The sequence below is a fragment of the Microcaecilia unicolor genome, chromosome 2 (assembly GCF_901765095.1).
Source record: "Microcaecilia unicolor chromosome 2, aMicUni1.1, whole genome shotgun sequence".
Taxonomy (NCBI): Eukaryota; Metazoa; Chordata; class Amphibia; order Gymnophiona; family Siphonopidae; genus Microcaecilia; species Microcaecilia unicolor.
Genome location: NC_044032.1, coordinates 330,184,793 through 330,211,382, shown reverse-complemented (window position 1 = coordinate 330,211,382; position 26,590 = coordinate 330,184,793). Strand labels below are relative to the sequence as shown.

Here is a 26,590-nt window from a genome sequence, read left to right as displayed (position 1 = left end):
TACAATCTAAAGGACAAAAAGTGCAGTCAATCAAGATTGAGGCAGTCTAGATTTCCTGGATACAGGTACAATGGTTAGGTGCCGAAAGCGACATTGGTGGGCTTTGAGCAAGGATTTGAAGATGGGTAGGGATGGGGCTTGGCGTATGGGCTCAGGGAGTTTATTCCAAGCATAGGGTGAGGCGAGGCAGAAAGGGCGGAGTCTGGAGTTGGCGGTGGTGGAGAACGGTACTGAGAGGAGGGATTTGTCCCGTGAGCGGAGGTTACGGGTAGGAGCGTAAGGGGAGATGAGGGTAGAGAGGTAGTGAGGGGCTGCAGATTGAGTGCATTTGTAGGTTAGTAGGAGAAGCTTGAACTGTATGCGGTACCTGATCGGAAGCCAGTGAAGTGACTTGAGGAGAGGGGGTGATATGAACATATCGGTCTAGACGGAAGATAAGACGCGCAGCAGAGTTCTGAACCGATTGAAGGGGGGATAGATGGTTAAGTGGGAGGCCAGTGAGGAGTAGGTTGCAGTAGTCAAGGCGAGAGGTGATGAGAGAGTGGATGAGAGTTCGGGTCGTGTGCTCAGAGAGGAAAGGGTGAATTTTGCTGATGTTATAGAGAAAGAAGCGACAGGTCTTGGCTGTCTGCTGGATATGGTCAGAGAAGGAGAGGGAGGAGTCGAAGATGACTCCGAGGTTGCGGGCAGATGAGACGGGGAGGATGAGGGTGTTATCGACTGAAATAGAGAGTGGAGGGAGAGGAGAAGTGGGTTTGGGTGGAAAGACAATGAGCTCGGTCTTGGCCATGTTCAGTTTCAGGTGGCGGTTGGACATCCAGGCGGCAATGTCGGATAAGCAGGCTGATACTTTGGCCTGGGTTTCCGCAGTGATGTCTGGTGTGGAAAGATAAAGCTGGGTGTCATCAGCATAAAGATGATATTAGAAACCATGAGATGAGATCGGAGAGCCCAGGAAAGAGGTGTAGATTGAAAAAAGAAGGGTTCCAAGGACAGATCCCTGAGGAACTCCAACAGAGAGCGGAATGAGGGTGGAGGAAGATCCATGAGAATGTACTCTGAAGGTACGGTGGGAGAGATAAGAGGAGAACCAGGAGAGGACAGAGCCCTGGAACCCAAATGAGGATAGTGTGGCAAGAAGTAAATTATGATTGACAGTGTCAAAAGTGGCGGATAGGTCAAGAAGGATGAGGATGGAGTAGTGACCTTTGGATTTGGCAAGGAACAGGTCATTACAGACTTTAGTGAGTGCCATTTCTGTCGAGTGTAGAGGGTGAAAACCAGATTGAAGCACATTGTATCTGTACAATTAGCAGATCAGTGATATCTCACTGGGAGTACAGAACATTACTATACAAAAGTACTGCTATATCTGAGACTCCAAAGAATATATAAGCAATCAAATACTTTTATTTATTATTTTCCAAGTATATGTACAATTAATTGCTTATGAGAGTACAGTACCACAGCTACACATAGGTGTTCTCTGGGTCTGAGTCTGTAATGTTTTATTTTAGGGTCTTTTTCGCCCTCAGCCAAAATTACCAGCTAAAGCCAATTTGCAGATATAAAAGACTCAAGGCTACTTATGAGAAAGCAATAGGATTACTTGCCAATTGATTGGTTTCTCATGGGAGAGCAGCCCTGCTTGCACAAAGGTACTGGCTGTGACTGTCTCTCTCCATTGAAGTAGGAAGTACAATCACTTTTATACGTTCATTAACATAACAGGTCATACATAGGTAATCTGACAATAATTCCATTTATTAGATCTATGCTAATATAATGGTTAACACTGACTGGTTATGGTAATGAGTTGGTTAGTATTTACTGGAAAAGCTAACAATAGACTAGATGTTCCTGGAAGACTCAGTCATCTTCCTGAGGAGTTATCTTGTTCTGTTTTTCACTAAAAGATCTGTGACCACCATGTTGCTAAACGATGTTACTCTGTTTTTCCATTTAAGCCCGTTCCTCATTCTGCTGCATGAGTGTCACAACAGATCATGAGTTCTGCAGTCACACTGAAGTTCAGGTTAGAGTCATGGACCTGTAAGGTTTTCTCTCATTTTAGATCCTGAACCAAAGTCAGGCCTTCAACCAAAGCTCATAGCTGTAATGATAATAGACATCTCCCCCCTTGAAGGTCTTTGAAAACCTAGGTGTTTGCTTTCACCTCAAAATCAAATTTTGAACTAGGTCTTTATTACCATAAGCTCAAAAAGGTTAGTTAGTGCACTGTTTGTAGGCTGTCTTAGGTTGCAGGCATCCTAAAATCCCTAAGCAGGTTGGGATTTCCAGGCCTTACTTTACCTGTCATGGCCACACTATCATATGAGTACTAAGAGGTGGATAGTAAGTATGAGAGACACTAGTAAGGGGAGTCTGTGTGTTTAAGATTGACAATGATGTAACTAAAAATAGGCTGAAAGCACAGTTAGGGTTTCCATCACTGAGTAAAATGGTAGCAACATTTTCTATGGGCAATTTCCATATACCTTTATAACTATATAACTCCAAAGGAAGTAAATGGGGTTTGGTAATACCCGTCCTTACCAAACAAGTTTTAAACATTGACTGTGAGGTGGGAGGCACGCTAGCTTCATTGGGCAAATTTGAAAACAGTAAAGCAAGGGATTTGCAAAATTTGTCATTATTGTTATCACTCGGGAGTAACTTTAGCATGCCTATGGTACCATCGTAATCAGTGTCAAGATCTAAGGGAAACGGAGCCACAGTAAGCTCTGTTCATATAGCGGTAATCTGCCTCTAATTCTGTAGGAAAGGAAGAATATTCTAAGCAGAAAATAATAGCATACCAAAAGGGGAAATAAGCAGGAAGACAAGTCCTAAAGCTATGAGAAACCAGTCAAAAATCTGAAGGGAATTGTTGGTTCGTGAAACTAATTCCTGTGTCATGTAAGGAAAGCAAAACTTAACAAAATAAAAGTATGAAAAAATGAAAAGTCTTATAAGAGTTAAGTTCTGTGGTGTCAACCACACCCGGGGAAGTGACAGGGTAGTTTCCTGTGTTTGCTGTGCTTGGTCTAAGCATCGGGATGCTTGGAAGATACAATGTTACTTCTAAAATAAAAAAAGGTAAGTTTAAATGCTTATCAAATATTTATACATGTGCAAGTGTAATTAGTAGATATAGAATTCATACTTTAAAAAGTTAAACTTGTTTTAAATGAATAGAGATTATGTGGAAAGAAGAAAAGAGGAAGTTAAATAGAAAAGGTTAAAATATTTTTTTTTTAAGTATTATATATTTGTGCAAAACAACTTATGCAAAATTGACTCAAAACTAAAGGCTCATGTATATCAGAGTTCTATATATCCTAGCAGAAAATAGGGTGTTGAATTATTTAAATGCTTTACTGTTTGCTGTAGAAGTACTTAGAAAAAGAGGAAGTTGTTATATTCAATATGTATGTGGAACAAACTTATACTATAACTAACTGATTCAAAAATATTCTAAAATGAACAGAATGTAATGATTTTATAAAACAGTATAAGAAGCATCAAATTATTGTTTGCTGCTAGCATAAACCAATTAAATGCCAGTATGCTGCAAATCAAGATAAAAAGTATTATGTTCACAGTAGTAATCGTAAGTGCCTTTAAAAAGATCTGAAAGCGGGTCACGTGATGCTCTGAAGAGAGAAGACATGGTCCCGCGCTCTCCCAGGCCCAAGCTCCTTTTGAATTGGATTAAATACCAAATTTCTTTAAGATCGGGACTCAAGAGGCATACCAACGAAAAGTTAAATACCCCATGGACAAATACTTAAACGCGCCAGTGAGAACAATGACGAGCAGAGGAGGGAAAAAAGACAAAGACAAGCTAAAGACGCCGGGCAGCATGGCAGAAAGCTTGACATCGGGCGGGAGCGCCTCATTTACAACAGAGCAAATACAGCAAATTACCGAGGCGATGAGTGCTGCTCTGGACCCCAAATTAGAAAAGCTGTATGCCAAAGTGTCGAGCCTAGAGGCGCTCATAACGGAGACCACTCACAGAACTGGAGAGCTCGAGAGACGGGTATCGGAGGTGGAAGACCTGGCGGGCCCTACTGCACAACAAGTAAAATCTATGGCCAGCACACTACAAGCGATGTCGGCAAAACTCGACGATCTAGAGAACAGATCCCGACGAGCGAACCTACGACTGGTAGGGCTGCCAGAAACTGTGACGGACAGGGTCCTCTCGTCGGTCCTAGAAAAGTGGCTGGCGGACGAGTTTGCCCTGTCGGATAGTGCGGGAAAGCTCTGTCTTGAACGGGCACATCGTATAGGCCACAAACAAGATGGACGGCAGCTTCCACGAACAGTGATTATCAAAGTGCACAATTATGTGCACAAGGAAGAAATACTGAGAGGGTCTCGCCAAAAAAGAAACGAGCTCAGATATGATGGACATATGATACGTATATTTCAAGATTACTCGGCAGCATTGCAAGAGAAGAGAAAGAAATTCACCCCAATCTGTAAAGCATTGCATGAGAAACAAATGACTTTCATGCTGATCTATCCTGCAATCTTAAAGATCCAGCACGAGGGAAGATGGAAACAGTTTGATGATGCCCAGAAGGCGGGAAAATTTGTGAATGAACTGAAGGAAAATGCAAAATCTGGAGAACAGGACTCAGAGGCCAGATGAGCTGTAATTAAGAACTTAAATGTGGTATGCGTGTTAATACATATACAAAGGTATGCCTTGGGAGATATAACAGTGTTTTTGGTATTAGAATATACAGTTAATTTGTGTTGGAGCGGGAACCGGGAGGTGCGGGAAGCCCCTTATACCCATTTTATTATAATGGGCTGGGATAATTGGGGATGTGTTCAGGGGGGATGGGATGGGCAGTTTGGCGGGAGGATGAATGGGAGGGTAGGAGTTGGGAGGGGGAGGGTAGGACTCTTAAGTGAAGCACAAGAGGGGAAGACAAGAGACCCTGGAGAATTTGATATATGTTCAGGGAGACCAATGGGCCAGAGAAAGCACTGCACTTGATTTATTAAGGTGGTTCCCTGGGGGGAGGCTGGGCCCCTTGGGGGAGACAATATGGATGGAGATCTTTGAGTACGATGGGATAGACTATAATGGCTAACCAGGCAGGGAAAAATGTCAGACTAATCTCATGGAATGTAGGTGGTATCACATCGCCGGTTAAGCGGGCAAAGATACTGGGCGCGCTGAAGAGGCATGGGGCGGGAATTGCCTGCATCCAGGAAACCAGACTATCTTTAGAAGAGAGTAAAAAACTGAAGAGACACTGGGTGGGGGAGGTATTGTGTTCCCCAGCCTCAAGGAGACGTGGAGGGGTAGCTATATTACTTAATAAAGCTGTTGCAGTGGGGGCGAGGTTGCTGTTCGCAGACAAAGAAGGGCATTATATAGGAGTGCGGTTGAACTTACAGGGACAGACTAGACTGCTGGTGGCAGTGTATACCCCGCAAACTGGAGTGAAAAAATTTTGCAGATTTATTTGCACAGTGCCAACAATATGGGACGGACCCAATAATAGTGGCGGGGGATATGAATCAGGTCCTGGATCCGCAGCTAGATAGAACTGGGCGACTCGCGGAAGAGGGGGGCCCTGGGCGTAGGGTACTGGAGACCTTTTGCGGAGGACTGGGGGTCGTGGATCCCTGGAGATTATTACATGAAGAGGAGCGTGATTTTACGCATACCTCGAGGGCCCACGGGACCCAGTCAAGGCTGGATTATATTCTAGTGTCGCAGGGGCTGTTCCCTCAGGTTGTGGAGGCGGTAATTAGTCCTGAGGAACTCTCGGACCATGCTATGATCTGGGTAGACCTTGAGCCTCAGCCCTATTATCAAGGGTCGGGAGGCTGGAGGTTCCCGGCGTACCTTTACTCCACACCGGAATTTGCCAAATATCTTGCCCAGAAATGGGAGGATTTTGCGACAACAAATGCGCAGCACGTAGATCACCCAGGACTTTATTGGTGCACTGCAAAGGCTGTCATCAGGGGAGAGGTGATAGCATATGTCAGCAGAAGGAACCGACAGATAGCACAGAAGGTGGTGGAGCTGGAGCGGAGGGTAAAGAAAGCTAGAAGGATGTACGCGGAGAACCCCACTCAGATCCTGTTAGAGACCTTGATAGCTGCACGGACAGAGCTAAATAGCTTACTGCATGAAAGGCTTGGGCGGGCGACGGTGGTACGCAAATATAATTTGAATAGGTTTGGAGATAGACCAGGGGGTATGCTGGCACGGCTCACTAAAGGGGCCCGTAAACCACATGTGGTAACGAAACTCCGCAGTGCAGCGGGAACCAGCACCTCGGACCCAGAGCATATAGCGAAAATTTTTAAAGCACACTTTGAAGCTCTATACAAAGGAGAGAGAGCAGAAACTGATCTGAGCGCTCAGATCCGAAAATATTTGAATTACGATAAGATGCCACAGTTACAGATGGGTCAGGCAGGCTCCCTGGATTCTCCCCTAAGTGCAAAGGAAATACTGGCGGCAATACAGGCGCTGAAACAACACTCAGCGCCTGGCCCAGATGGGTTTTCGGGGGAATTTTTTAAGATTCTTAAAATACAATTAGTGGGACCCCTGTTGGGACTGTATGAAGAGGCAATTGAGAGGGGTCCGTTCCCTAGATATGCCAATTAAGCACTGATTAGTCTATTCCCCAAGCCAGGAAGAGATCAGACGGAACCAGCAGCGTATAGGCCCATCTCTCTCATAAATGTGGACATCAAGGTAAAATTATGTATCATACCTGATAATTTTCTTTCCATTAATCATAGCTGATCAATCCATAGACTGGTGGGTTGTGTCCATCTACCAGCAGGTGGAGATAGAGAGCAATCCTTTTGCCTCCCTATATGTGGTCATGTGCTGCCGGAAACTCCTCAGTATGTTGATATCAAAGCTCCATTCGCACTCAGCACTTAGAGAATTACACCCACAAAGGGACACTCTGCCCAGCTCACCACCGCAGAAACGGGGGAGGGGAATTAACCCAGCTCATCCCCACATAACTGGGGGAGGGGAATCCGTCCAGCTCATCCCCACGGAGCGGGGGACGGACACCACACCCGCCGATGCGGGGGGATCTGGCTTATCCTGCAGCCGCAACTGCGGGAGGAGCTGACTGACCCTAACACCGCCGAAGCGGGAGGGGTACAAAGCTGCCCTACAGCCGCACAAAGCGGGAGGGAGCGCCGGCAGAATTTAGGTATCAATCCAGCCCCGTAAAACGGGTGGGGGGGGGGGGGGGGGGAGAGGAATGCAGCAGCTCACTGTAACACAAAATCGTCTCAACTCCTGAAGAATCCCATTGAAAAAACTTTAACACGAAGTCCTCCTGAACAGGAACTGAAGACTAAACTTGAACCTGAAATGCAACCAGAATATAAACAGTACAGATATCTGGGAGGGGCTATGGATTGATCAGCTATGATTAATGGAAAGAAAATTATCAGGTATGATACATAATTTTACCTTCCATATCATCATGCTGATCAATCCATAGACTGGTGGGATGTACCGAAGCAGTACTCAGCCAGGGCGGGACACAGAAATCCCTGACCGCAACACTGAAGCTCCAAATCGGGCCTCCGCCCGAGCAGCCACAGTCAAGCGGTAATGTCTGGAGAAGGTATGAGCCGATGCCCAAGTTGCCGCCCTACAAATCTCTTCCAAGGAGACGGACTCGGCCTCTGCCATCGAGGCCGCCTGTACTCTAGTGGAGTGAGCCTTCAGCTGGATAGGCGGCACCTTCCCTGCGGCCACATAAGCCGCTGCAATGGGTTCCTTGACCCATCGTGCCACTGTAGGCTTGGCAGCCTGCAGACCCTTACGAGGACCTGCAAACAGCACAAACAGATGATCCGACTTCCGGAATCATTAGTCACTTCCAAGTATCTGATGATGACTCATCTCACATCTAAATATTTGAGAGCAGAGTACTCCTCTGGGTAATCCTCCCTATGAAAGGAAGGTAGACAGAGCTGCTGATTCACATAGAAGCGCGGACCAATCTTGGGCAGGAAGGAAGGCACTGTGCGAATAGACACTCCTGCCTCAGTGAACTGCAGAAAGGGCTCTCGACATGATAGCGCCTGGAGCTCGGAAACTCTTCTGGCTGAAGCAATAGCCACCAAAAGACTGCTTTCAACGTCAATTCTTTCAGAGATGCCCTCGACAAGGGTTCACAAGGCGGCTTCTGCAAGGCTCTTAGCACCAGATTGAGATTCCACACAGGTATCACTGCGTGCAGAGGAGGGCGCAGGTGAATAACTCTCTTGAGAAAGCGCACCACATCTGGCTGCAATGCCAGGGAAACACCCTCAGGTGACCCCTGAAGCAAGCAAGAGCCACTACCTGGACCTTAAGGGAACTGAGCGACAGGCCTTTTTCCAGACCTTCTTGCAGGAACGCCAACCCTGATGAAATTGGAGCAGTGAAGGGAGAAAGTGAGCCTGCCTCACACCACGATGCAAAGGTACGCCAAACCCTGGCGTAATCAGTAGAAGTAGAGCGCTTCCTCGCTCTGAGCATAGTGGCGATGACCTTGTCTGAGAAGCTCTGCTTGCTCCGACGCTGCCGCTCAATAGCCAGGCCATAAGACCAAAGGGGGAGGGATCCTCCATCACCACGGGACCCTGATGCAACAGGCCCCGCTCCGCTGGCATCTGCAGAGGTCCGTCCACTGAGAGCCTGATCAAGTCCGCATACCAGGGACATCTGGGCCAATCCTGACTCACCAGGATTATCCAGCCCGGATGCTTTGCCACCTGGCCTAGCACCCTGCCCAACATGGGCCAAGGCGGGAACACAAAGAGGAGCTCCTGTGTCGGCCACTGTGGGAGAAGAACATCTACTCCCAGAGATAGAGGGTCCCGTCCTCTGCTGAAAAAGCGCGGCGCTTGGCAATTGGCTGAAGACACCATCAAATCTAGGCTCGGCTGGCCCCAGCACTTCGTGATGTCCAAGAACGCCTGAGCAATATTCATGACTCCCGCAATGTGGGCCGCCGACAGCTGTTCCAGGTTTGCTTCCGTACACAGGCATAGCTTCATGGCCTCCTTGGCTAGAGGGGCGCTCCTGGTACCTCGCCGGTGATTGACATAGGCCACAGCCGTGGCATTGTCCGACAGGACCCGTACTGGCTTCAGCGCCAGGCCTGGGAGAAACTCCAAAGGCGCCAACCGAATGGCTCTGAGTTCCGGGAGGTTGATAGACCACTCTGCCTCTGCAGGGACCAGAGCCCCTGCGCTGTCCTTCCCAGCAGTGGGCTCCCCAGCCCCACAAAGAGACGTCCGCCGTGACGAAAAAACCCCACTCCGGGTCACAAGAGGCATTCCTGCGGACGGCTTCTCTGGCCTCAGCCACCAGCTCAGCGCCTTGCGCACCGCTGGATCCAAGGGAAGGCGCACAGCGTAATCCTCCGAAGCTGGAGTCCATCGCTGCAGCAGAGAGAGCTGTATAGGTCTCATATGGGCCCTGACCCAGGGCACTACTTCCATTGTGGCCATCAAAGAACCCAACAGCTGCCCATAGTCCCGAGCCCGAAGAGAAGAGGCTGCTAGGAACTTGTCCACCTGAGCCTGAAGCTTGACAATCCGATTGTCTGGCAGGAACACTCTGCCCACTTGGGGGTCGAATCGAACTCCCAGATAATCCAGGGACTGAGTCGGGCACAGCTGGCTTTTCTCCCAGTTGATGATCCACCTCAGGGAGCTCAAAAGAGCAATCACCCCGGTCTGAAGCTCTGCCGCACTCTGCATAAGAGGGGGCTCGGATCAACCAGTCGTCCAGATAAGAATGGACTTGTACTCCTTTCTTGTGTAGGAAAGCCGCGATGACCACCATAACTTGGAGAAGATCCGCGGAGCAGTAGCCAACCCAAAAGGGAGGGCTCTGAACTGGGAGTGTCCTCAGAACTGCAAAACGCGGAAAGAGTTGATGAGGAGGCCAGATGGGAATATGCAAGTAAGCTTCCTTGATGTCCAAGGATGCCAGGAACTCCCCTGCCTGTACTGCCGCTATAACAGAGCGGAGAGTCTCCATTCGGAAGTGCCGAACTTCCAAAGCCCGATTGACCCCTTGAGGTCAAGGATAGGCCGGACAAAACCTTTCTTATGTACCACAAAGAAATGGAGTAACATCCCTTGCCAGAGGATCTCTGGCACCGGAACGACCGCACCCAGGCGGATCAGATTGTCCAAAGTCTGCTGCACTGCCACAGCTTGACCGGAGACTTGCAGGGAGAGTGCACAAACCCGATTCTTAAGGGTCGGCAGAACTCTAGCTTGTAGCCGTCTCTGATGACTTCCAGTACTCAAGCGTCCGAAGTTACCCTGGTCCACTCGCCCAGAAACGAGGATAGGCGTCCTCCAATCTGCTCTGGGCCATGGACCAGCGCCCCGTCATTGGGTACGAGACCCTGGGGGAGGACCGGAGGAAGCACCTCCGGGACGGCGGTCTCTGCGAAAGGAATGCTGCTTGGGGGAGAAATTCCTTTTGATGGAAAAGGGGACAGAGGAGCTCGACTTGCCCGGGCAATACCGACGGGCTTCCTGAAACAGTCCTTTGGAGGAACCGGGATGGGCACCATTGGCCCGAGCCCTGACCTCCGGTAACCTCTTGCCCTTAGACGTGCCGAGATCAGTCACAATCTTGTCCAGCTCGAGCCCAAAGAGCAGCTTGCCTTTAAAAGGCAACTTAGCCAGGCGAGACTTAGAGGCATGGTCAGCAGACCAATGCTTCAGCCAAACCCACCGCCGTGCAGAGACTGTCTGAGCCATACCTTTAGCCGAGGCTCTCAAGACATCATATAGCCAGCCTACCACATAGGCCAAGCCCGATTCCAGGGCTGGCCAATCAGCCCTCAAGGAAGGATCCGAGGGGGAAGCCCGCTGCGCAAGCGTCCGGCACGCCCTGGCCACATAGGAGCCACAAATTGAGGACTGTAAACTTAAAGCAGCCGCCTCAAAGAACGACTTTAAAGCCGCCTCCAAACTCCTGTCTTGGGCGTCCTTTAGGGCCTTGCCACCTTCCACCGGCAACGCCGTTTTCTTAGTCACCGCAGTGATTAAAGAATCTACGGTAGGCCCAAGAAAGGCCTCCCTTTCACCTTCAGGCAGAGGATAGAGGTGGGACATAGCCCTAGCCACTTTAAGGCTCGCTTCTGGGAAATCCCATTGAGCCGAAATCAAGGTGTGCAATCATGCACGTGGAAGGTTCTAGGCGGGTGCTTAGTCCCCCGCATAATGGCAGAACCAACAGAGGCTGAGGGAGAGACGTCCTCCGGAGAGGAACTCTTCAAAATGCTCATGGCCTGCACTAATAAGTTGGGCAAATCCTCTGAGCAAAAGATCCGTGCTGCAGATGGGTCATCCGCTCCATCCGAGCGGGAATCCGTCTCCTCCAAGGAATCCCCAAAGGACCGTTGGGAGAACTCAGATACACTGCCCTCATCTACATCAGAGGAGACCGAGTCCTCTAGGGTCTGGAAGTCCACCCGAGGGCGTTTGCTTCCAGAGGCCTCAGCCCCTTGATCAGAGGGGGGAGCCGGGGCAGCGTTTATCATAAGAAAAGCCTGATGCAGCAGCAAAAAGAACTCAGGGGAGAAACCCCCTAGACTGTGCACTTCTGTCGCCTGGGCCATGGCCCTAGACGCACCCTCAACTGGCGCTCGCAAGAGCGGGGGAGAAACATGTTGCGCATCCAAAATGGCGTCCGGCGCAAAACTCCGAGAAGAAGCCGCGTGGGAAGAACGGCACTTAACTTTTGCCGCTTTCTTGCCCTCGCCCGAATCAAGGGCGACCATAGCATTAACGTCTCCCAGCTCGAGGGCGGCCCAAGAAGAAGCCGTCCGAGCAGAGTGGCCGGCCAACATGGAGTGGGCAAGCAGCGGGGGATGGGCGCTTATGGCGGGGAAAACCGCCGCACCAGAGGAAGAACCGGGACACTGACCGGACTCCAAACTGACGCTCAAAAAAGGCGATTCAGGCTTTGAAACCCCCGCATCCCCGTTAGACGCGCCCACGCGGTCCGGGGAGCGATTCTTCGTGCCCTCGCCCTCCGACGCCATAAGCCACGTGGAGATCGGTCGGGGAACCCCCTGCCCGCTACAAAAGGTAAAAATGACCTGCTTCTCGCTCCGAGCTGTAACGAACTGGTGTCCCAGTGAGCAGTTGCAATAAACGCTGATATAAACATTGAAATAAACGTTGAAATAAACGCCCTTAAAGGACGTCAAAATTTATTTATTATTTTTTTTTTTTTTAAACGGAGCCAGCGGGAGGGGGGAGAAAAGGAGGGACCTGGCACTACCAGGTTTGCACTTGCTCAAGAAGAGCCCTCAACCCCAGGTACTCAACAAAACCTAAAGATTAGGCTTGGAGACCTAGCCAGAGCTGCTGCTGTGTCTGACCACCACCTGCTGAGATAGAGAACATACTGAGGAGTTTCCGGCAGCACATGACCACATATAGGGAGGCAAAAGGATTGCTCTCTATCTCCACCTGCTGGTAGATGGACACAACCCACCAGTCTATGGATTGATCAGCATGATGATATGGAAGATCTTGTCGCGGATCTTGGCAGAGAGATTATCACAGGTGCTGCCCTCCATAATTGGAGGGGACCAAGTAGGTTTTGTCAGAGGCCGCCACTCAGTACTAAATGTGAGAAAGTTAATTGCAGCCATGATAGAGGCGCCTGTAAGAACACCCGGGGGTCTGGTGATTAGCTTAGATGCAGAACGTGCCTTTGACAGGGTACTATGGCCATTTCTGTTTGAGGCACTAAAATGGGTCGGAATTCAGGGGTGGTTTCTGCAGGCAGTTATAACACTATATACGGACCCGCGGGCGAGACTTCTGGTAAATGGGGTGAAAACCGCGGAATTCTCAATAGGGAAGGGCACGAGGCAGGGTTGTCCCCTGTCGCCGTTGCTCTTTCTTATCTCCCTGGAGCCATTGTTGTGCTCTATCAGGGCCAACCCACAAATTAAGGGGATGAAGGTGGGCAAAGACATAGTGAAGCTCTTGGCATACGCGGATGACCTGCTGCTCTTGGTGGATGATCCGCAGGCCTCGGTACTATGCTTGTTAGCGGAGATAAAAAAAATATGGGGACCTATCGGGGTTTACTTTAAATCTTTCAAAATTTCTAGCACTTCCCATATTAAACATAACTAAACAGAAGTGGGTAGGTCCTTTCCCTTTTAGCTGGGCAGATGGGCAGCTGAAATACCTAGGGGTGATGGTCCCAGTCCAGATGCATGAGTTATATAGGAAGAATGTACTGCCATTGCTAGCAGAGACTAAACGCCTGCTGGAGATCTGGGGTTCTTGTCCTCTCTCTTTGGCGGGGCGTGTTGCACTATATAACATGATGATAGTCCCTAAGTGGCTGTACAAGTTTCAGATGCTGCCGTTGTACTTGCGGGGGAGAGAGGAGAAGAAATTAAAAGGAATATTAAGAAAGATTTTGTGGAACAACAGGAGACCCCGAATAGCCTTAGATGTGTTATATAAACCCAAAGAACATGGGGGAATGGGGCTACTTAATGTTCGTTATTTAACGATCTCCTGTACCATGAGGCAAGTCAGAGACTGGCTTACAAGGACTCAGCATTTCACGAACACGTGTCTAGAGGCCTCCATGACACCGGAGACGCACCTGAGCTGCCTACTTCACACCACAAAAAAGAGACCAGTGGATACACCATTATTTAACTGTTTTGTGCTCTCAGCACGAGCAGCATGGAGATGGCTGTGCCGCAGGCATGGGTTTTCTGCAGCTGCGACCCCATTTATCTCTCTGAACTTGAACCCTGACTTCCCAGATGGTACCTCTGCAACAGCGTTTGTTCGCTGGAGACAGAAAGGAATACACTATCTATATCAGCTGTTAGATGAAGAAGGACAGATTAAAGCCTTCGGAGACCTGCAGAGGGAGTATGGAATTTCCAACTGTGATTTTTATGCATACACCCAGGTGAGACACTATGCCCACGCATTAGGAGCATTCAATCTCAGTGAAGATGTACAGGATATTTTGTCTACAATGCTTACGTTAGGAGCTCAGGATGTTGTGCCGCTGCGTTTCCATCATAGATCTCTTCTGGATACGACAGAGGACATTGACTACATAAAAACTGCAACAGACTGGGCGCAAGATCTGGGAACTGCATTCACGGCTGAAATGCTACAGAGGTTTCTATTAGCTATCCAACACAGAACCCCTTTCATTAGGCAATGGGAGCAACAGTATAGGTTTGCACTGCGAGCTTATATGGCACCGGCCAGAGCGTTGAAAGCGGGTTTTGGAACAGGGACTTGCCTCAAATGCGGAACGGCTGTGGCAACGCTGGGGCACATGTTCTGGCTCTGCCCGCTTATCTATCAGTTTTGGACTCAGATTTTAACAGAGATAAGTTTATGCTGGAGGCGAAAAATGGCTGCACACCCATTGATCTTATTTGATAACTTTGCTCTGAAAAAACCCATCCCTGCAGGACTAGTAGGCTTCCTCCAGCGAGTAACAGTGGTTGGGAAAAAAGTGATTCTGCTTCAATGGAGAGAAGCCCTTGCCCCCACAAGAGAATTGTGGAGGACAAAAATGACAGAGCTTCTGAGCTTAGAGCTCTGTGGGATAGCCATCTCGGCACACAGAGATAGTGATGTGCTTGCATTTCAAAGAGTATGGCAGAGGTATTGGAATACTCTTCAACCCACTATCAAACGACAGATACTGAACAAGTTAACCAGAATAAGACAGCATTTAGAGTCTCCTTCCTTTTCGTGAGCTGACTGTTCTTTCATGTGCAATTTTTAGGAATTGGGGTGGGGGGGAAGAGGGGAGGGGAACAGATGTAAGGTTTTTAGAATTATGTAATAAGATGGCCAACGAACCTGTGAAATAGGGGTAAATAGGGAGGGAAAGGGGGGTGTTCTTCACAAAATATCTACTAATGTTTAATGCTTGACATACATGATTTCGCTTTAGATATGTTGTTAAAGATATTTTTGAAACATGTGTCACTGTACTTTCTAATAAAAATGATTTAAACATAAAAAGATCTGAAAAACTTGTCAGGCAAGACTAAAATTAATGCTGAAGTGCCTCTGTGGTGTCAGAGACACTTCCGGATTCAGGTGTATCTTACAGTGCTAGCTGTATTAGAGGCACTTTCACTTCCTTATTTTGATGCTCTAGCTTCAGTAATTTAAAAACTCTGTTTTTCTGTAGCATGTAAGTAACAGTTAGATTAATTGTCCTCTGGTCAACGTGCAATAAGTCGGTCAAGCAGACTTAAAGTAGTACCCAAGTACTCTCTTAAAGCTAGAGTGTGGCTGTGGTTCTGGCGTGTCACCTGGTTCTGTTATGTGAGGGTTACATCTTTGGTTTTTGGACCGGAGCTTGTCTGAAGACTAATGTCTTTCATATGAACCCAAGATGTGTGGTTTTGTAGTTTAACTGCAGTAGCTGTTACGGCTTCAACTTTAAAGGGTCCAACTTACACCGGTCTTCTGTGTGTGTAGTATTTTCTATGGACCAGGTTTCCTGCTTGCAGAGCTTTGGGGTTTCTGGTTACCCCTTCAATACTATCCCCCCCTTCTGGCTTGCGAATTCTGAGGGAAGCAAGACAAAAATGTTATTACAGATTGTAATTTGTCCCTGTACAATGGGATGGGAGACCACAGGCTAGCATCTGGAAACCTAGTAGAAAGATAAGGAAGGCATAAGTAAAAGTAGAAAACTAAAGTCCATGTAACAGATGAATTAACAGCGGTCAGCATTTGTTTCTCAGCATCTTCTCTTTTCTGGTAAGATGCAGTTGGCACAAAGTTGCATTAGAGTATCCACAGTCACGGTTTCACATATGAAATGGCATTCAGTTTCAGGAAAGCGTCAACGTGGAGTAGATATGAATAGGCTGAATCAGTAATATGACTCAAAGGAATAAAATAAGTAAATAGAACAGGGCAAAAAGTGCCTCAATTTAGGCCTCAGGTCATACAAAGTAAGAATTCACTTAATGTGTGCCCAATTCCTTAACAAAATACCATTACCACAATGTTGTTCTCAGATTTTATGTTATAAAACTAGTAAGGAAATTTCTTCAAACTTCTTCACAAGATTTCTCATCTTATTGTGGTTTTCTAGATAATCAGGTCTGTTACAAACAAGCGCCTGCGCATTATTATTACACAGCCACATGTCACCATCAGAACAACAAATAATAATTACATCAGTATCCCATTTTCAAAAATGCAAATTAATGAAAACTAAGTGAAGAGCAGTTTCCCAATTTATATAAAACAAGGATGAAAAAGTGTTTAAATTTAGATAATATAAAATAATAAATTGTGAAAATTTGCACTCAGATAATTTGTCAAATAAGCAATCTAACAATGTATCTCTTATATAGTGAAATAGAAGACAATGTAAACAACTTAGGGCTAACTAGACAGCTGCCTAAAAAGGTTATGGATCTGTAAAAAAATATATATATATATTCATTCAAGGGACATAAAAAAACTAAACTTCTTAAATCTAAACAGTGATCTAGATTCACTGTTTCTGGGGGCTGATAATTTCTCTAGAATATCATTTACCTGAGGTACAGTAACCCTGATCTACATCTCTTTATCATGAGTGATGAACTAAACACATTAAGTACTTCAGTAGACAGAGGGTTCCTTGCATAAATCATAATTAACAAAACAAAGGTCTCTACTATAATGACTAACTTGAAGATAAGAATCCATTCCCTTTCAGTGCTGCTATGGTAAGAATTCATCAACGCTTCAGGAAATCCCCTTGATGGGAACAGGACTGTCAGGTTAAAGCTATTATAAGAGTTAAAATCCTATTAGAAATACAAGAATGTAAAATGCGGAACCTGTATGAATAACAGGAAATACAGGCAAAATCCTGTTAGTAAAGCTCATAATGAATGATAAAGGTATCCTTCTATAAAACTACATAGAATCACAAAAGTCTATGATAACTTTTGAACCCAAACCAGTAAAGTGGAGCTGTAAAAACTATAAATCCTAATGAGGCAGTCAAAGAAGCATGAAAACAACACACAGTATCGAGATTGGAAGCAAAAAGCAGCTATTGTATATGTATGTAGCAAAGGAAGATGGTGTTTGCCAGAAAAAAGAAGTTGATGAAGCAGATAGTGTACAAAAGAAAAGGAACTTTCATTTTTCTGAAAGTTTCACTTATTCTCAGTTTGAGAATCTGTAACAATCACATTAAAATGTATCCCTATTTATACTACAAAATAAAACCTCAAACAACAGACACAGAACCTATGGGTGGCTCGGAAACTTCCCTTGTCTGGACAGGACAAGAAAGCATCCTTCGCAGCCCACGTAACTCATTTCCTTTTAGTATCTAAAATCTCCGTTATAGTTAGAGAAAAAGTTTTCAAACTTCCTGAACGGGTCTAGCAATATACATAAGATATATTTTTTTATGCTGTACTCATTACATCTGTTTCCTGTTACTTAAGAAACAGGATGTGAGCATGGAAACAAGCAGACTCAATTAACGAAAGTTTTACAGCACATCAACACTCAGTTTTAACTATAGTAATAATTTACTGGAACTGAAAAATGTCTATTTTATGCTGTGACATAGCTCAAAATTTACTTCCTCAAATGCAACCTAAGCAGTTCATTTACACATAACAGACAAACATTTCAGTTATTTGCAATGCATTGTTTTCTGTAGAAGTACATCATATGGTATGATATGGCAATAACTATTCCAGAAGTAAGAAAGAAAAAAATATATGCTCCTTGGAGATCCCCTATCTCTGCAGCTGATAAGAAATCTCGTGGAGTTCAATGAAATTCTAATATTCAACTGTCGTAGCTATGTCATCTCTAAAGGACACATATATACAAGGTTAGACCATAGTATCTCAAAAGAAGCAGGGAAAAAACTTCAAGCAGGAAAAGAAAATTGTTATTGTTAAATCATACCTACAATATTAGACATAAAAAATCCTGTTTAGAAGGAATGGATCTACGGAATCTTACCAGAGATTGGGTGGCAACAACTGTAACTGGGAAGCAAAACCAGTGCTGGGCAGACTTCTACAGTCTACGCCCTGATCGTAACTGAATAGATATGGATGGGCTATAGTGTAAATTTTAAGAGGCTTTGACATTAGCTTCAGAACTTTTAGTACAAGAAAAATGCTGGGCAGACTTCTATGATCTGTGTCCTGAGAATGGGAAGGAAAAATCAAACTCGAATATACAGTGCACTCCATTTAAGTGCACGTCGGATAAGAGCATGCTCTGTTTACCTGCATGCCGTACTTTGGTCCCGTTTTTGGCACCATCAATTTCTATGGGGACAAACTTCATTTTAGCGCACCACTGATAAGTGCAAGATTCGCTTATATGCATTGTTCAAGACCGCTCCTCTGCAGAAAAGGTTCAGCATAAGCACGCACATGGAATATGGAAGCCGATTAGCGCATGACAACCAACGAGATTTCAAATTTACTGCCTCTGCCACGTTGTTAGGGCGTACACCAGGGTCGTCATTGCGGTGGAACTGTAAGACTTTAACACTGGCTGAACGAACAGAAGTTCTTAAAAAATTAGAAAACAAACAAAGTCAAGAATCTATTGCTAAAGAATATGGTGTCAATCCAAGTCAAATTTCATGTGTCTTGAAGCAGAAAGACCAGCTTCTGGAAGACTGGCAAAACAATACAAATCCACAACGGAAACGAAAATGGGCAGGAAAAGCTGAGGAGGTAGAAAATGCTCTTCTTCGGTGGTTTTCTCGAGTCAGAAGCAGACAGTTTCCTGTCAGTGGTCCACTGCTTATGGAGAAAGCTAACCAAGTAGCAGAAAGTCTTGGACTGACTGAATTCAAAGCCACTGATGGATGGTTGGAAAGATGTAAGGAGAGGAACAGCATAAAATTCAAGAAACAGCATGGTGAGAAACAAGACGCTGATGACCTTGGTGCTGAAAATTGGGTTGTTTCACTTCTTCCTACCATCTTGAACGAGTTTGCACCTCGTGACATTTTCAATGCTGACGAAAACGGTCTCTATTGGCGAGCGATTCCTGATGGAACACTTGCATTCAAACATGCCGAAACTACTGGAGGTAAAACTTCGAAGGACCGACTGACAATCCTCCTTTGCTGCAATATGGATGGGAGTGAGAAGTTGGAAACCCTCGTCATTGGAAAGAACAAACAGCCCTGTTGCTTCAAGTTAAGTGACTTCCTGTGTCATACGAGGATAACGCAAATTCATGGATGACTGGGGAAATTTGGAAGCAGTGGCTAAAGAAGTTAGACACTAGAATGCAGGCACAAAAGCGTCAGATTTTGCTGCTTTGTGATAATTGTGCTGCACACAGGGATGATGTCAGTCTGTCTAACGTCAAGGTGGCCTTCCTGCCACCAAACACTACCTCTCTGATCCAACCTATGGATCAGGGCATAATAGCCAATTTCAAACAACATTATCGGGCTCTTGTGCTACGTCGTCTGATGAGCGTTATGGATGACCAGACTGACAAGGATAAACGTGCTGTTGAACTGGCTTGTATGCAGAAAAAAGCCTGGAATCATGTTACACAGGCAACCATTGTGAACTGCTACAAGCGTGCAAGCTTTGTTAAGGATGTAGAGAGGGACGAAACAGGTGCAGCTGTTGCCAACGCGTCAGATGAAGTGGTTATTGACATCCCAGCTGGTTTTACAGAAGAGGACTTCTATCACTATGTTGCTGTTGATTATGATCTACAAACAGCTGAAGACAGCACTGATGTTGAGATATGCTCCTACATGCAGGCAACAACGGATGATGATGGAACAGATGAAGAAATGAGCAGCGAGGCACATGCTGATGAAATTCAACAACCTCCTCCTGTCACTTTTGCAAAAGCGCTGGAGAGTCTCAACACCGTGCGGGACTATCTGGAGGCCACTGGATGTCATTGCTATGACAGTTTTTACCGTCTGGCAGACACAGTCTATGGAACTCACAGACCCAAGTGTGTACAGAGGACTATAACTGATTACTTCAAGCCAGCCTAATGTCAGTTAACTGAGACTGTATACTGTACATATAATAATAAACAGTACTGTACATATGTTTATCAGATGTCAAGCTTCTTTGGGTCACAACGGTTAAGTGCACGCTCTGGTTAACTGCATGCATTTTTTTGGTCCCAGACCCTTGCACTTAAGCGGATTGCACTGTATATATAAAGTATCACATACAATGTAAAATGAGTTTATCTTTTTGGGCAGACTGGACGGACTATTCGGGTCTTTATCTGCCGTCATCTACTATGATACTATGGTCAGTATTCTCAATGGAGACGGGTGGATAGTGGGGTTCCCCAGGGGTATGTGCTGGAACCGCTGCTTTTTAACATATTTATAAATGATCTAGAGATGGGAGTGAGGTAATTAAATTTGCTGAAGACACAAAGTTATTCAAAGTTGTTAAATCACAAGAGGATTGTGAAAAATTACAAGAGGACCTTATGAGACTGGGAGACTGGGCGTCCAAATGGCAGATAATGTTTAATGTGAGCAAGTGCAAAGTGATGTATGTGGGAAAGAGAAAACCGAACTATAGCTACGTGATGCAAAGTTCCATATTAGGAGTCAACAACCAGGAAAGTATCTCGTTTCATAGTGATGGTACGTTGAAACCCTTTGCTCAATGTGCGGCGGTGACTAAGAAAGCAAAAAATGTTAGGTATTTAGAAAGCAAAATGAGTATAATGCCTTTGTATCACCCCATGGTACGACCGCAACTTGAATATTGTGTGCAATTCTGGTCATCGCATCTCAAGAAAGATATAGTGGAATTAGAAAAGGTACAGAGAAGGGCGACAAAAATGATAAAAGGGGCTTCCCTATGAGGAAAGGTAAGCGGCTTGGGCCTGTTCAGCTTGGAGAAAAGACGACAGAGGTCTATAAAACTAATGAGTGGAGTGGAACGGATAGACATGAATCGCTTGTTTACTCTTTCAAAAAATATTAGGCCTAGGGGGCACGCAATGAAGCTACGAAGTACTAAATTTAAAACTTAATCAGAGAAAATATTTCTTCATTCTATGTGTAATTAAACTCTGGAATTCATTGCCAGAGAATGCAGTAAAAGCAGTTAGCCTTAGCAGGGTTTAAAAAAGGGTTGGCTAGTTCCTTAAAGAGAAGTCCATAAGCCACTATTAAAATGGACTTGGGGAAAATCCACTGCCTATTTCTACAATAAGCGCATAAAATGTATTGTACTGTTTTGAGATCTTGCCAGTATGTGTAACCTGGATTGGCCACTGTTGGAAACAGGATGCTGGCTTGATGGACCTTCGATCTGTCCCAGTATGGCAATACTTACGTTCTAGTTGGAACTGGACATTTGAAGCTTAATTCTGACTTCCAACTCAACAAACATGGATGTTATCTGCCTAATGGGAGAAAGGTTGGTAGGATCGCTGTTATATGCAGAAAACCAGCTGGGATTTAGATTTTTTAGTTCACTGACACACTGAGTTTATCATTGTGGACAACTATGATCTTTGAACTGTTGGCAGAGGTAGCATGTGGTCCTTAGTGCTTACTGCACGCTGGAATGGCAAGCCAGTTTAAAATCAGAGTGAACCAACGGTAGTTCACAAGTCCAAAGGAGACTTGCTCTGTTGATACACTGGCGATCTGCACAACGAGAGGTGCTGTTTCAATACCAGGAATCTTGTGATTGAATGAGTTTTGTAGTTTTTTGTACCACTGACACAGCCTGACGGCGAAACGGGGCCACGTCGGGTAACTTGTAATAAACCACTTATTCCGTTACCTTCCTGTTCCATTTTTTTGTCTTTTTTGATCTGCTTTTTTTTCTTTTGGTTTGCTATCTCTGTGGCAGATCTTTGCCTTTTTTTGTTTCTGTCTGCACAATCATTGGAGCCATCTGATATGAACATGGACCTGCACTGCACAATGACAAACTGTTCCTGGACACTGAGAATACATGAGTGGCTATGGCAATTATAATCAGAGTAACAAGAGGACAGAACATTGGTCTTTATAGGAAGTCTGGTTCTCTTATATTACAAGGTTGATTGTTTCACACAATGGGTTACAACAACTTGTTGGTATTTATTTATGGCAAGTGTTTGTTGGGATACTAATATGAAAACATTGTGGAAGGTGAGTGGAGGAAGTAAACAGCAGGAGATGATAAGCCAACTGTTTTAAAAAGGCATACCCTACCGATCACTCTTAAATGCCTAATCTCTGCAACCACAACCAAACTAAAGCACATAAAATGAAGATATAACCTGTAGCAGGTATTCTCCGAGGCCAGCAGGCTGATTATTCTAACCAATGGGTCGTCGCCCGCAACGGCCCAGGAGACCAGAAAACTTTAAACAACGAGAAGTCTCTGGAATGCTCTGTCGCACGGGAAGAACGCAACGAGCATGCGCGAATGCTTCCCACCCGCGTCTATGAGTGTGAGACCCCTCAGTTTAATAAAAAAGCAAACCAGAAACCAAGAACAAACTCCAAGGGGAGGAGGGTGGGTATGTGAGAATAATCAGCCTGTTGTCCTCGGAGAATACCTGCTACAGGTATGTATCTTCATTTTCTACGAGGACAAGCAGGCTGATAATTCTCACCAATGGGGTATACCCTACCCCCAGGCTCACTCAAAACAATGAACATTGGTCAATTGGGCCTCGCAACGGTGAGGCATAACATAGATGTTTTCTTTTCAGGTCAATTAAGTAAGAGTGCAGCCTGGGACAGAACAAAAATGGCCTAGGCGGGTGGAGTTGGATTCTAAACCCCTAAACAGATTCTGCAGCACCGACTGTCGTGTCGGGTATCCTCGCTGAAGGCAGTAGTGAGATGTGAATGTGTGGACAGATGACCACGTTCCAGCCTTGCAAATCTCCTCAATGGAGGCTGACTTTAAGTGAGCCACTGACGCAGCCATGGCTCTAATATTATGAGCCGAGAAATGACCCTCCAGAGTCAAACCAGCTTGGGCATAAGTGAAGGAAATGCAATCTGCTAGCCAATTGGCGATTGTGCGTTTTCTGATGGCAACTCCCCTCCTATTGGGATCAAAAGAAACAAACAACTGGGTGGACTGTCTATAGGGCTTAGTCCACGCCATGTAAAAGGCCAATGCTCTCATAAGGCCAAGGTGTGCACTTGTCGTCACCAGGGCGGGTATGAGGACGGGGAAAGAATGTTGGCAAGACAATTGACTGGTTCAGATGGAACTCCGACACTACCTTCGGCAAGAACTTAGGGTGAGTGCGGAGGACTACTCTGTTATGATGAAACTTGATATAAGGTGCACGAACTACCAGGGCTTGGAGCTCACTGACTCTATAAGCTGAAGTAACAGCCACCAAGAAAATGACCTTCCCGGTCAAGTACTTCAGATGACAGGAATTCAGTGGCTCAAAAGGAGATTTCATCAGCTGGGTGAGAACGACACTGAGATCCCATGATACTGGTGGAGGTTTGACAGGGGGCTTTGACAAAAGCAAACTTCTCATGACGCAAACAACTAAAGGCTGTTCAGAGATAGGCTTACCTTCTACACATTGATGATAAGCACTAATTGCACTAAGGTGAACTCTTACGGAGTTGGTCTTAAGACCAGACTCTGATAAGTGTAGAAGGTATTCAAGCAAGGTCCGTGTAGGACAAGAAAAAGGATCTAGGGCCTTGCTATCACACTAGAAGGCAAACCTCCTCCATTTGAAAGAACAACACTTTTTCATGGAATCTTTCCTGGAAGCAAGCAAGACTAGGGAGACACCCTCCGAAAGACCCAAGCAGGCCACCTCTAAGCTCTCAACATCCAGGTTGTGAGAGCCAGAGACTAGAGGTTGGGATGCAGAAGCGACCCCTCGTTCTGGGTGATGAGGGTCAGAGAACATTCCAATCTCCAGGGTTCTTCGGAGGACAACTCCAGAAGAGGAGGGAACCAGATCTGACAGGGCCAAAAGGGCGCAATCAGAATCATGGTTCCACGGTCTTGCTTGAGTTTCAGCAAAGTCTTCCCTACTAGAGGTATGGGAGGATACGCATACAGAAGGCCTGTCCCCCAATGAAAGAGAAAGGCATCTGACGCTAGTCTGTAATGGGCCTGAGTCGAACAGAATGAGGGCCTTTGTGATTGAACTGAGTGGCAAAAAGATCCACTGAGGAGGTGCCCCACGCTCAGAAGATTTTGCGGACAACGTCCATGTTCAGTGACCACTCGTGAGGTTGCATGATCCTGCTCAACCTGTCGGCCAGACTGTTGTTACGCCTGCCAGATACGTGGCCTGGAGAAACATGCCGTGGTGGTGAGCCCAAAGCCACATTCAGAAGCTTCCTGACACAAGGGGCTAGATCCGGTGCCCCCCCTGCTTGTTGGTGTAATACATAGCAACCTGATTGTCTGTCTGAATTAGAATGATTTGATTGGACAGCCGATCTCTGAAAGCCTTGAGAGCGTTCCAGGTCGCTCTTAATTCCAGGAGGTTGATCTGAAGACCCTTTTTCCTGAAAGGACCAAGCTCCTTTGAGTGTGAAGCCCATCTACATGAGCTCCCCACCCCAGGAGGGATGCATCCGTCGTCAGTACTTTTGTGGTTGAGGAATTTGGAATGAACGTCCCAAGGTCAAATTGGATCGAATGGTCCACCACTGAAGGGAACTGCAAAATTTAGTAGAGAGACGGATCACATCCTTTAGACTCCCTGTGGCCTGGTACCACTGGGAAGCTAGGGTCCATTGAGCTGATCTCATATGTAGGCGTGCCATGGGAGTTACATGAACTGTAGAAGCCATGTGCCCTAAGAGTCTCAACATCTGCCGAGCTGTGATCTGTACCGAAGAGGAGGACGTGGAATCCTCACGCCTCCTCGGGGCCGGGTCCGACGAAGGTCCATCCCGGGGGGCTTACATAACAGTAGACCTCGAGATAGGTGGAGACCCACTCGATGCCTCGCTGTTCCCAGCGCGATGCGGTCGTTCGGCAGCCATTACCTGGAATCTCGATGTCGCTGCTGCCCTCAACGTCGACGTTGATGCTGCCGACCTCGGTACCGATACCGATGCCGACGTCGGAGGACCGGACCGATCAGCAAAACGTTTCTCACGTTGAGCCTCCCAAGTCACTTGGGTCCGTTTCTTCATCAAAAGATACAGCTTACAGGCAGCTGGCAGAAGGTCGGGCCCAAGGCACTCGAGACACCACGCGTGGGGGTCGGTACCCGAGATGGTCTGGTTGCAGCGAGTACAACATTCGAAGCCGCTGGGAGTCCTCGATGACATGGACGGAAAAACAGCACTGCGAAATTAAAGACTTGATCGCGCCAAATAAAAAGGCACAAAAAGGAAAAAATGACCCGGCCGAGCAGCCGAAAGGGGCGGCCATGACGAAAAAAAGAAGGAAACTTTAAAAGGTGAAGAGAACTAAGAAAATAAAGGAAAACTACTTTTTTTAAAATATATATTTAAAGAACTAATACTACTACTTTAAGTAAGAGAAGAAAAAGGGGGAGCGGTAAACGCTAAAACAGATCTCCTGAGCCGAAAAAGCGCAGTCAAAGAAGATGAACACTCTAGATCGCAGATCAAAAGAACTGAGGGTCTCACGCTTGGCCCACGCGATGGAGCATTCCAGAGACTTCTCATTTGTTCTAAAGTTTTTCCAGTCTCCTGGGCCGTCGCGGACGACGACCCAATGGTGAGAATTATCAACCTGCTTGTCCTCGGAGAATGGACATAACACAACTCTTCCGTTCTCAGATTCCGTAATGTGGCTGTCCCTCATGAACTTGATCTTACCACAACATCGCCCTGTATTTGTTCACACTGGAGCCTGCAAATGCCTCTCTGGTACTATGTAAGCCACATTGAACCTACAAATAGGTGGGAAAATGTGGGATACAAATGTAACAAATAAAATCAATAAATTAATTAATTAAAGGGTGGTAAGCACTGCAGCACAATTGTTCCTAAGGATGGAACAGCAGTGGACAAAAAAGGTGAGTAGAAGGAAGGATGGGAAGGGGACACATTTGAAGGGGTAGCAGGGGGAGGGTGGATCAGTTGCTAGATTTTATTCAAGGAAGGGTGTTGAATTGTAAGAGGAAAAAGTGAATATGGTGCTAAGGAGCATCTAGGAGAAAGACATAATTGGAGAAGAGATGTGAGCAAGCAACGGAGAATGTGAGACTGGGGGCTGGTACAGTCTCTCCTATTGACAAACAAGGGGTCTTATTTTGGATAACTCATGTATTGACTTAATTTAATGGTGAGGATTATAACTAGGAATGCGGGTGGTATAACATCTACTATAATAAAACTCACCCTCAACGTTCTGAGGACACTGACATCAGTGAAGCCAAGCCCTGACTTCCTTCAAAAAGGTTCAAAGGTTCGTGGTGGTGAAGCCACCAAAATCGCTCCGGGCCCCGCCCTCGAGGACAGAGCAATGGCAGAACAACGAAGGGGTTTGGCAGGGAGGGAGGCAGGGGGGGGGGGTGGGAAATCGCTCCAGGGCCC

At 46.2% G+C, this 26,590-nt stretch overlaps 1 protein-coding gene and 1 long non-coding RNA gene across 3 annotated transcripts in view; one reads left to right on the top strand and one right to left on the bottom strand.

Moving 5' to 3' along the window:
• PCGF3 (polycomb group ring finger 3) overlaps positions 1 to 26,590 on the bottom strand; it is a 711,906-nt gene that overhangs the window by 596,140 nt on the left and 89,176 nt on the right. The window contains exon 3 of one of the 2 annotated variants that reach the window (XM_030194352.1): positions 15,526 to 15,636. The exons of the other annotated variant lie outside the window; for it this stretch is intronic. The gene's annotated coding sequence lies outside the window, so the exon portion shown is untranslated. The remainder of the gene's footprint in view (positions 1 to 15,525; positions 15,637 to 26,590) is intronic. 2 annotated transcript variants of the gene reach the window in all.
• On the top strand, positions 568 to 24,841 carry LOC115463648. The gene is made up of 3 exons (XR_003941051.1): positions 568 to 580; positions 13,202 to 13,211; positions 24,751 to 24,841. It is a non-coding gene; the product is annotated as an uncharacterized LOC115463648 (long non-coding RNA).